Raw genomic sequence first — 12,586 nt, 5'->3', positions numbered from 1 at the left:
CCTTACAGATGGATGAAGCAGCGCAGAAACATCGGTAGGAGGGGGATGAAGATTACACATGCAGTTAAGAAGTAGGCTGGGCCAGGAACCTAACCCTGAATAGAGACAGATTGCCCTTATCCCTGGGTTAGCAGTCTAGAAACTCTTCAGCCCCTCAGAAAATCTCCTAGCTGAACCCCAGAGCAGAGAGAGTGGCAGGAACAAGAGAAGGTGGCAGGCTGCGTAGAAAAAAAAGAAAACATCATAAAGAGGGAAGAAAAGAGAAAATTCTTCCAAAAGAAGGGAGAATACGGAAGTGCAGAAAACAAAGCAGCAGGAGAAAGATGACATAGGCATGGAGCAAAAACAGGTGGACAACCACAAAAGTCCATTGTGTTGGAACTAAGAAAACAGACGCTGCCCCAAATGCAGAACAGCTGTGTGCTGGTGAAAACCTGTTAGTATGGTGAGTGTTTCTGAAAACAGCGTGTGGCGCCTTTGTCAGCTTCTAGGTCAGACAGGGACCTAAAAATCCGTCTGCTGGGGAAACCTTTCAAATGGTGGTGAGGAAGGATAAGATACAGCCTTTCTGGTATGTAGGTCAGAAGAGTTCAGCTCCAGGAGCCTGAAAGAGAAAGAGTTAAGGAAACCTGATCTTGGTTGGCTTCCAACTTTGCAGGGAAATGCAGCTACAGAGGAAGGAAAGGTAGAGCCAGGATTTTGAAGTCTACAGCGAATTGCAAAAATTGGTGAGAGGTGGAGTTACCAAAGAGCTCAGGGATGCAGTGAAAAGCAACAGGAGAGGAATCAGGGCAGGCAGAGCTGAACAAACTGCCTGTTGTCAGAAGCAGAAATCCCTCCCGCAGGTATCCAAATGCCCGTGAGCTGGCTGCCAGCCTTGCTCTAAGGGGAGCAGCTACCCAGATCTCACTTTTCAGACGAGTTCAAGTTCCTGGCTTAGTGCCTGCAACGCCCAATTCCCTCCAGTCAGCAGGAGTGGCTCCACGGTCTACCACTTCCCCTCCCTGGGTAAGGAAGAGGCCAAGGGTAGAAGGTTAAGAAGAGAAAACGCTGAATAAAAAGCATGTTTGCCCCTCACAGTTTTCTGGACTCCAGTCAGCAGGACTTAGACCAAAACTGAAGGCATCTGCATAAGGCCTAAGTTATATTTGTGTCTAGGCAAATGAAAGAAAAGGAAGAGGAGTTCTGGAGATTAAAAAGAAGAAAAGTAAAGTTTTCGGAGACACCGTTTTCTTTCAAAACTTTTCCAGAGAATGATCCTGATTGTCATTTAAAATTGTGATATACCAATAGTTTTGAAAGAATCTCATCTGTCCCAACCCTGTACACATTTCCCAAAAATTAATTTCTAGGGGGTATCTAAACCTTAGCCAGTAGGAGACTCACTGGGGGCTCAGGAGACAGAAGGGACAACGAGCATGTGTCAATATTTGTAAAAGTTGTCTTTCTCAACAGCCTAGGCAAAAATCTTTTTTTCACCTAAGATGAAATTAGCATTCTGTGAAGCAAGGAAAACAAATAATTTAGCTTTTAAGATGATCAAATAAAGCATTTGTTTATTCGAAAGTTTCTGTCCACATGTTTTTACTAGGAAAAATTCAGACATACATTGAATATTTCTACCTGGAGGAAATTATAGAAGATAGGAAGGTGGAGTAAGCAAATTACGACCACATTCTTGACTTTTAAATTCAGTCCTTAAAGGATGAATTGGAATTCTGGAAAGGGGAGAAACAAAGTCCTTCCTAGTGGAACAAATGGATGGGAATGTGGTGCCCACAGGGACTAGCAAGCAATTCCTCAAACCTGGGAACAGGGAGGAGTGGCGGGCCAGGTGGGAGGCTAGGTCCACCTGGGCAGTGTCCTCATTCACCATTCTGAGGAGCGTGGACTTGATCCTGACAAATATACCCATTAAGATGGCTAATATGTGACCCAAGAAGAGTATCCCTAGAAGTAGAATTACTCAGATATTTCCCAGAACCATTAAAAAGAAGAAGGAAAGCCTTGGGACACCAACCACCACTTACTCTTCTGGCTTTCTTATGGGCTCCTGGCTTACAAGCCAGAATGAAAGTGTAGACCTAACATCTGTTTTCAGAAGACTCAGGGACCCCAGCCGTCCCTAACCAACAACTCCAATCTCTCATCCTTTTTCAGTACTTCCCTGGTTTAGAGAGCTTTTCAAAGATGAGAGAGGGGGCCTAGGCTGTCAAGAGTCTTAGATGAGAGGCGGGCTCTTAGCCCAAAAGAATAGTTGTGTTCCCTGTGGTCCTCCTCCTTGCCTCAAGTTTCCTAGAGATATTCCAAAACAGGTCTGGGCCTGAGACTGAGCCTCTTTGAGTTTAGAAAAATCCTGGGAGGGAATGTTCTCCTGCCCTACCTCATTACAGCTGATATGCACCTCTCCAATAAGCCTCAGGCTCCTCTGGTAATTACAGAGGAGAGGCATCATGCCCTTATTAGCCAGCCCAAAAAGAGACTCTGAAGTGGTTTAACCCTTCACTTATTCTCAAAGGAAGCTACATAGATTGTGCAGGGATAGAGATATGGGCATCTTTGAAGATAAATAACTTTGAGGAGCCTCTCAGGAGGGTAAAGGGATCTTGATAAATGAATTTATCTACCTCCGTGTTAACCGTACACACCACATCTAAATGGTGGGTGAGAATTTGCATTATACCGTGTTTATTGATGAACACAGCATCTCTTGTTATTCTTGCTCCAGCTATCTCTTGTTAAAATTGGTTGCCATGACCAATTTTTTATTCTTAGGAAGTTAATTAGTTTCCTGAGAAAAGAAACAGCCACATCTTTTTTTACTACTATATTCTAGGAGGCATGAGGTATAGGAGCTGGAGTCCAACCTGCCTAGATCCAAATCTAAGCTCAGCTGCTTACTAGCTGTGTGACCATGGGCAGTTATTTAACTCTCTGTGCCTCAATTATCTCACATGTAAAATGGGGACATTTTACCCAGGCAAAATAACATTTGCCTTATAGTCTGGGTGTAAGAATCATATGAAATACATTAATTAAGGCTCTATGCTCAGCACCCACAGAGAACATTCAATACATTTTAGTTGTTTGTGGCTATACTTAGTTAAGATGTTTGGGGAAAAGGTTGGCAGTTTCATATGAAGCTAAACATTCAGCCACCCTGGCAATTCCGCTCCAAGATGAATGAAATTATATATCCAGAAAAATATTTGTAGGAGAATAATCGTGGAAGCTTTATTCATAATACCCCAAAACTGGAACAGCCCAAGGGTTCATCAACAGAAAAATGGATCCTCTGTAAAATATTTGTATCATGAATCCTACTCAGCAATAAAAAGGAACAACTCACTGATACATATCACCATGATGAACCTCAAAAGTAAGTTGAGCAAATTAACCAGACACAAAATAGTGTAGACTCTTTGATTCCATTTATATGAAGTTATAGAATAGGCAAAACTACCCCGTCATGAAAAAAGCATAAAAGTTGCGTTTACCCCTGGAGGAATGGGGGCAGGGATGGACTGGAGGGGCATGAGAGAACTTTCTAGAATGATATTAATGTTCTGCATCTTGATAGGGGTTTGAGTTACACTTCTGCCAAAACCCTTTGAATGGTATACACTTAAGACTTGTACATTTCATTGAATGTAAGTTTTACTTGAGTGTCTTTTTTAAAAGAATTGTAAACAAATTCTAAACTCTCATTAATGCTGAAGTATTTACGAGGAAGCATCCTGATATCTGCAATTTAATTTAAAAATGCATCAAAAAATAAGATGCATTGATAAATGGATAGATGGAAGGAAGGACAGGTGGATGAATAGATAGAGGGAGAGAGGGATGGAGGGATGAACAGATATGCGATAAGGCAAGTATAGTAAAATGTCAATTGAAGAACCTAGATGGGGTACACAGGTATTTACTATATGATTCTTTAAACTTTTCTGCATGTTTGAAATTTTTCACAATAAAATGTTGGGAAATTTGCTCCAAAATTCACCAAGTTTCTTCAGCATTAAGTAAATGACAATATAAATTTAGTAATAAAGTGTTGGAGGTTCATTATATCATTCTAATTCAGACATACCTTAGAATACTGGCAAATTTTAACAAATAAAAATTACCATTAATAATTTTAAATTACTATTTATCAAGGGCCTACCATGTACCCAGCACTGTGGTAGGCATATTACATTTATTAGTTCTAATCGCCATAACTGTAAGACAATAAGCAGTTGTCTCCATTTTATAGATGAGAAAATTGAGACTCAGAGAGATTGATTAATTCTAATACCTGTTGAGCCCTGTTGCTAGATATTGTGCCAGATGCCACACAAGAAATTAGTGTGTACCCTCAAGTTGCTAACTATTTCTTGGGAAACACAGTCAAATAAACAGATAATTACAATGCAATGTGACAGATGACTTGTTATCAGAGAAACACAGAAGCCAGGGTCTTTCAGCCAGCCTTGGAGGCACTGGGAAGGCTTCCCAAAACAGGAAACATCCAGCGTAGTTGGCCAGCAGCTACAGGCTCTACAGTCAGAGAAACATGGGTGTGAATCAGAGGTCTATATCATTCATTCATTCATTCATTCAAGAAACATGTTTTCCATACCTTTGACATGCCAGGCATTTTCCTGGGCACACAAGGAATAAAATAGTGAACAAAGGGGTAAGGGGTGGTCAGGGAAGATCTCTCTGATAAGATGACACTTAAGAAATAACTGAATGAAGTGAGGTAGTGAGCCATGTGGATCAGGAGGAAAGACATTCCAGGCAGAGGAAACAGTAAGCACCGGACTTGAGGCGGGAGCCTCAAGGAGACCAACGTGGCTGGAGCATAGTAAAGGGGCAGTGGCGAGGGGCTAAGGATGGAGAGGTATGGGGCAGACCAGACCACCAGGGGCACAGGGCAGCCATTAAAGGGTTATGACAGACAGTCTTTGAAAGGGAGAAAATATTTCATATTTGCAAATCACATTTCTGCTAAAGGATTAATATTTGGAATAAATAAAGAATTCCTGCAACTCAATAACAACAACAACAGCCAAAGAACCCCATTAAAAAATGGGCAAAAGACTGGAATAGACATTTCTTCAAAATGATGTAAAATGGCCAGTAGGCACAGGAGAAGATACTGAACATCACTAGACATTAGAAAAATATAAATGAAAACCACAATCCATTAAGATGCTATTATCACATCCTTTAGGATGACTATCACCAAAAAAGAGGGAGAAAAGAAGTGTTGGCAAGAATGTGGAGAAATTGGAATCTTTGTGTAGTGCTGGTGGGAATATAAAATAGTGCAGTCACTGTGAAAAATAGTATTACAGTTCCTAAAAAATTAAACGTAGAGTTACCCTATGACCCAGAATTCCACTTCTGGCAAGTACCCAAAAAAATTAAAAGTTAAGTACTCAGATAGTTGAACACCAACATTCAAAGCAGCATTAATTAATCACAATAGCCAAAAGATGGAAACAACTCAAATATCCATCAAGAAAGGATAAGCAAAATGTGGCATATACATACAATGCAATATTTTCAGCCTTAACAAGAATAAAATTTTGTCAATTTGTTTAAGTTCTTTGTAGATTAGTTCAACCATTGTGGAAGACAGTGTGGCACTTCCTCAAGGATCTAGAAATAGAAATACCGTTTGACCCAGCAATCCCATTACTGGGTATATACACAAAGGATTATAAATCGTTCTATTGCCAGGCGCTGTGGCTCAAGCCTGTAATCCCAGCACTTTGGGAGGCCGAGGCGGGTGGATCACGAGGTCAAGAGATCGAGACCATCCTGGTCAGCATGGTGAAACCCCGTGTCTACTAAAAATACAAAAAATTAGCTGGGCATGGTGGTGCATGCCTGTAATCCCAGCTACTCAGGAGGCTGAGGCAGGAGAATTGCCTGAACCCAGGAGATGGAGGTTGCAGTGAGCCGAGATCGCGCCATTGCACTCCAGCCTGGGTAACATGAGTGAAACTCCGTCTCAAAAAAAAAAAAAAATCGTTCTATTATAAAGACACATGCACACGTATATTCATTGTGGCACTGTTTACAATACAAAGACTTGGAACCAACCCAAATGCCCATCAATGATAGAATGGATAAAGAAAATGTGGCACATACACACCATGGAATACTATGCAGTCGTAAAAATGGGTGAGTCCATGTCCTTTGCAGAGATGTGAATGAAGCCGGAAACCATCACAATCTGTACATGTACCCCAGAACTTAAAGTATAATTTAAAAAAAAGAATAAAATTTTGACACATATTTCATTATGGATGAATTCTGAAGGTATTATGCTAAGCAAAATAAGCCAGTCACAAAAGGACAGATACTGAATGATTCTACTTATATGGGAGCATCAAGAATAGTCAAACCCATAGAGACAGAAGGTAAAATGGTGGTCAGGAGGGGCAGGGGGAAGAGGGAAATGGGGAGTTATTGTTTAATGGGTATAGAGTTTCCACTGGGGAAGATGTAAAAGCTCTGGAGAGGGACAGTAATAATGGTTGCACAAGAATGTCAATGGACTTAACGCCACCGAACTGTACACTTAAAAGTGGTTAAAATGGTAAATTTGTTGTTGTGTATTTTTACTACAATACAAAAAAAGAAAAAGATTATGAGATGAGGAATAAAATTATCTGACTCATGTTTAAAATGATCACTCCGACTGCTATGTGGATATCTGGATCTTTCTCTTCAACCATTCAATGAGGATAGTTAAGCCTTCCTCATGGGGTGGTTGTGAGGATTGAATAAGATAGCGCAAATAAATCACTGAGCACATAATGACACTCAATTAACATTATCTGTTATTACAATTATTATTATAATTCTTCAATTCTGAAAATACATACAAGGTAGGCAATGGGAGGTGGCATTTGAGAGGTGAGCCCAGGTAGGGGCAAAAGTAGGCACAATGCCCAAGAAAGAAGAGAAAGCATAGCCTTTCTGGCAATTAAAAAAGTTGAGTATGAGTGGAGAGAAAAGGAAAAGTGAATGACCCCCAAAGATGAGGCTGAAAATCTAATCAGGAGCCAGACCCAAAAGGCGCTTGGTAAGAGTTAAGGAGTTTGGGCTTTATCTGGAGGGCAATGAGGAAACACTGAAACTGTTTAAGTAGAAAGTGATTTGATCAGATTTGTTCATTTAAAAGATCACTCAGTTGCAGTATGGAGAAAGGCACTGGAGGGGAATAAGGTCAGGCAAGAGGCTTCCAGGAACCCAGGCAGGAGATTATTTTACCTGAACTGAAATGGCAGAGGCAATTGAAAGAAGTTTAGAGTTTGAGAGCTATCAAGGAGATAGAAAGGAAAGGGATTGGTACACGATTAGAAGCGGACATGAGGGATATTAAGTATTGAAGGATAATTCTCAAATTTCTAGCCTCGATAACTGGGTGGAAAGTAACCACCTTTCTCTGAAACAGAGAAGATGAAGAGTTGTTGTGTTTGCTGTTTCTATGGGGCAGCCAAGCAGAGATGTTCAGTACAGTACTTTTAAATAAAGTTTATGGGAGGCCATAGTTTTGAGCTAGCCTCCTGCACTAGGTCCCAGCAGACCAGATCAAACCAGAACAGAGCCACTCATGCTAGGTGACATGTGATAAAACTGAACTCTGAAATGGGCCAGTTTAGAACAAACAGGAGATTCACAGTAACCCATCAAAAGGGGGCAGTGTACCTGAGCTGATATGATAAGGAAGTCTCTTCTGTTTTTTTGTTTTTTGGGTTTTTTGAGATGGGGTTTCACTCTTGTTGCCCAGGCTGGAGTGCAGTGGCGCAATCTTCACTTACTGCAACCTCCACCTCCCAGGTTCAAGTGATTCTCCTGCCTCAGCCTTCTGAGCAGCTGGGATTACAGGTGTGCACCACCACACCCAGCTGATTTTTGTATTTTTAGTAGAGATGGGGTTTCACCATGTTAGCCAGGCTGGTCTTGAACTCCTAACATCAGGTGATCCACCCTCCTTGGCCTCCCAAAGTGCTGGGATTATAGTCGTGAGCCACCGCCCCCAGCCAGAAGTTCCCTCTGTTTTAACCCAAGAAGAAAAGTCACTTCCAAACCACCCATAGGCTGGGTGCAGTGGCTCATGCCTGTAATCCCAGGACTTTCAGAGGCTGAAGCAGGAGGATTTCTTGAGGCCAGGAATTCGAGGCTGCAGTCAGCTATAATCATGCCACTGCACTCCAATGTGGCCATCAGAGCAAGAAGCTGTCTCAAAAGCAAACAAAAACAACCACCCATTCCGTTTTTGCTCCCTGTATCTGCTTTCTTCAGCCCCTTTCTACCTATAAAGCCAACCCCCTGTGGTCAGCTCATCAGAACACTCATTCTGTAAAACAGAATAAGGTGTTCCTCTCTCCTAGAATTACAAATAAAAATCAATTTGATATTTAAGCTAAATCTGTGGTCATTTTGTCTTTTGGCAGTGGTACCCACAGATCTGAGCTCTACAGAGAGTTTTGTACTGGAGATGCCAGTTTGAGGTCTTTCGCCCTTCTAGAAGGTAATTGTGAGAATGGGAATACACGAGATGGCCCGGGACAACAGTAGAGTGGGAAAGGACAGAATCTAGAGGCTGAGTAATTCCTAAGGGACAAAGGGAAGAGATGTCCAAAGTCACTGAATAAGCATGTCAAGAAGAAAAGGAGAGAGGAGAATTACCAGAAGAGAGTGGTCACAGAAGCCAAGGGAGAGAGGTATTTAAAAAAGAAGCAAATACACAAAATATCAAATGCTGTTAAAGTCAAATAAAACAAGGCCTGAAAATGTCTACAAAATTCCCCAATTGGTGATTTTGGTGGAAGCAGCTTCATCAGAAAAATTATGAGACAGAGCCCATTTTGCAGTAGATTGAGGAGTAACAGTAGGATGTATTTTACTCTCCAGAGGACAGAGCTTCCAAAAGGGGCAGAGACAGAGGCAGCGGAAAAGAAATAGGAGGAGAAAGGGATTTCAGATCTTGGTTTATATGTTGGTTCTAAAAAGGGAAAGACTTTAGCATGTTAAAATGCTTTCAGGACTAAGGCCAAAGACAGGAAGAAGTGTACCTCTTGCATCGTTAAAAAGAGGTAAAGAATGTTCTGGTTGCTTAAGTCAGCCCTAGCTCATACCTGTTATTCCACTGTAATGATTAGTTGTGCACCCTTTACGCTGTGGTGTTAGAGTCTGGAAGACAATTTATATGGTCAGTCTAGATAAAGGGGATCCCCTAGATGGGCACAGGTACAGTTAACTTTGAAGGTAAAAGGATTGGGACAGAAAGTTGAAGGAGTGTTTTATCTGTGTGTGTGTGTGTGTGTGTGTGTGTGTGTGTGTGTGTGTGTGTAATTTTATAGGGTTTTTCTCCTCTGTAAGGGAGTTATCATCTAGCGGTCTCTACTTTCTTTGTGTAATAGAGAAGGAAAGTCACTGTTCTAGAGTAGAGAAGATGGAGAGGCAAAAGTCTTGAAAATACAGGCAATCCAACAGTTTTTGACAGGAATGAGAGAGGAAATTGGCCTAAGGTCGAGACTTAGGGATCAAATAGTGTAACCAAGGTCACCCAACTAGTGATATAGTAAAACTCAAAACCAGACCTGCCTAACTCACAGGTCAACTCCAGAGACAACTTTAACTCTTTCTTCAACATCAATCTCCCTTACTCATTAGAATCTACCAAACATGTCAACAGTCAACCCTTGGTTGAATGTACCAGCCACTCTTTGACCATTAGTGCCTTCCTTCCCTCCCCAGGACGGCACCTCCACCATTCTGGAAAGCTTTTGAAGCAAAAGTAAATGACATAAACAGTAGGCATCCTTTTCTCAGCATCTCTCCTGAAAGAAAAGGTCGATGGGAAAATACTTGGAATTTTTGTCTACAATGACATTAGCATTGTGCCAAATCTCATTTTGTTCCATTTGCCTCCTATTACTTAAAAAAAAAAATAGTTCTGAGCATCTACCAGGTGTCAAGCACCATCCTCAGGAATTCAAGGGTGAAAATGGTAAGATCTTAGCCTTCAAGGAGTTCTTGGTTTAAAGAAAAAAATTAGTCACAATACAGGGTGATGTGCAATAATAAAGGAAATGCAAGGTTTAAAAGATAGCACAGGCAGAAGAACAAACTCTGCCTGGGAGCACAAGGGAAGCTGTCCCTGAAAAAACTAAATATACATGGGGTCTTTTAGCCAAGACCAGTTGACAAAAGAACAGGGGGCCTGGGTGAGGGTGAAACAGCACGGTTCACATAGGAGCAACAAGTCGGAGGCTGGCTTTTGGGAATCACAGTAACTACCATTTGTTAAATAATTCTCTTTCTTTTTTTTTATTTTTGAGACAGGGTCTCAGTGTCTCAGCCAGGCTGGAATGCAGTCCACCTTCCGGGCTCAAGCAATCCTCCTGCCTCAGCCACCCAAGTAGCTGGGACCACAGGCACCCGCCACCACACCCACACTTGTATTCTTTATAGAGACAGGGTCTTGCCATGTTGCCCAGGCTGGTCTTGAACTCATGGGCCCAAGCAATCCTCCCACCTTGGCCTCCCAAAGTGCTGGGATTACAGGTGTGAGGCACCACGCCCAGCCAATAATTTCCTTTTAATATCTTTACATTTCACAACAGCCTTAGAAAGTATTTTATTAATCTTCTCATTTCACAGATGAGGACAATGACACTAGGACATTTAGTAACTTGCCCAGGATCACATAGCTGGAAAATAGTACAACGGGGCTTTTATTCCAAACTCCATGATCCTTCCTCCACAAAACAAGCTTAAGACAGAAGAGGCAGAACAGCAGAAAAGGACTTATTGAAGGTGACAGTCTTTTGTCTCCAATTTGGTCAAAGCGTTTTTCGTTGAAGTCTGATGATGTCAGGGAAATTCAATAAGTGATGGAAATTTTAAATAAGTGTGAAAAAGAAAGGCAACAGAGACTTGTCAGTAATGCTAAAGAGGTTTTACTTTTTTCCTGACAATAACAGGCATTATTAAGGAGTTTTGTATACATATAAGGATTTAAGCATAGGTATGCAAAAGTGGTTGCATGAAGCACTCACTGAATCGGAACAGGAAGAGGAGTAGAGGAGAATCTGAAGGTTAGATGGAGTCTCCTCAAGAAGTATACCATGCCAGACAGAGTGGAAAAAGTCTCCACCTTTTTAAACACCATCAAACGTTTTGCTCTCTCAGTACCACTGAGACAGTGAGCTTATGTTTGAAAACAGACGTAAGCTTTTTGGAGGAAAGCTGATCTTGCAAGTAGCCTACCTGAATAACACCAAGTGGAAACTTAGAAGCTCATGGCAAGACCTGACTTGTCATCTCCACCAGTAATTCTTGTTTTCCCTGGCCTCAGTCTCAGCAACTTTCTGTCCAGGGTCCTTGACTTACTGTAACTCCACCTCTTGTTCTTTGCTCTTTTCACAACAGTCATCTCAGAGGAAAAAAGGGGGGCAGCAGACACATTTGGTTTGAGATCATGTCATAAGCAGGAGAAGTATAGACTCAATAACTCAAGCAATGGGAAGAACTGGCCTGTTTAAAACTCAGAATTGCAAGAAGGCTTGGAGACCTATCACACTAACATCTCCTAGATTGTCATCCGGACAGCACCACTCCTCAAGATATTAGTAGGTATTGAACAACAGAAGAGATTCTATACACAAGGGAAAATGCTAGATTAAACAAATAAAACAGAATGTTGGTTTGGTTTTAGCTACAGGACTACTCAGGGCTTTCAATGCGCTAACATGAGACCAGGTTTTTTACATCTTACCTATTAATCTTTCCAGAACTTTCTGTTCACAGAAAAAAGACTGGAACAATGCATCTCAAAGTGTGGTCTACAAACTACCTGGAAACTATCACTGATCCTTAAGGAGATAGATACAAAACCTGAGACTAAACATTTAAAGTTACTACAAGTACTTTGGCATTGCCACAACATCCGAAGCTGCAATCAGAGGACTCACTGGACAATAGAACAGCGGAGGTGTTGCAAATTGCATGGCAGGGGGCATCATCGTAGATCTGCCAAATGCTGAAAAGCAGCAAAGGTGCTGAGTTAGCTAAGGCGTTTCAGCCTTTCTACTTTCCCCTCTATTTCTCACTGAGGCTTGAAGCTTCAAGAGAACAAGCAGGTTGGACTTGTCAGTTCAGAAGCCTTTCTGGGTAGAAAGGGCAGCCAGCTGCTTGTCCAGGCAGACAGGATGTGAGTCTTCTCAGGTGAGTCAGAGCTAAAGAGGGAAGGCCTTCCTGCCCAGCTCAGTGAGGGAGTCCACCCTTAGCTTTGGAAAGAGGAAGACTCAGGGAAAAGTCCCAGCAACATCGCTCTTTTCCTGCAGTTTGTTCCAATTTTATATGCCCTCTCGAGTGTTAATATCTGCTGAATTACATTAGCAGTTACCAAGAGGAAAGGAGGCTTTTAAAGAAAGCCAAAAAAAAAAAATTATCATTTAAAGTTGTCACTTTTGGTACAAGCTTTTATTCTAATGATTCTGACATTATTCCAAACATCTTTTTTCACTTTTTTTGGTTTTTTTTCTTTTTTTTTTTTACTTTTTTCCAAACATTT

Source organism: Sapajus apella, unplaced genomic scaffold (assembly GCF_009761245.1).
Source record: "Sapajus apella isolate SASKATOON/1434 unplaced genomic scaffold, GSC_monkey_1.0 scaffold16, whole genome shotgun sequence".
NCBI lineage: Eukaryota > Metazoa > Chordata > Mammalia > Primates > Cebidae > Sapajus > Sapajus apella.
Note: the sequence above shows the minus strand (reverse complement) of the source record.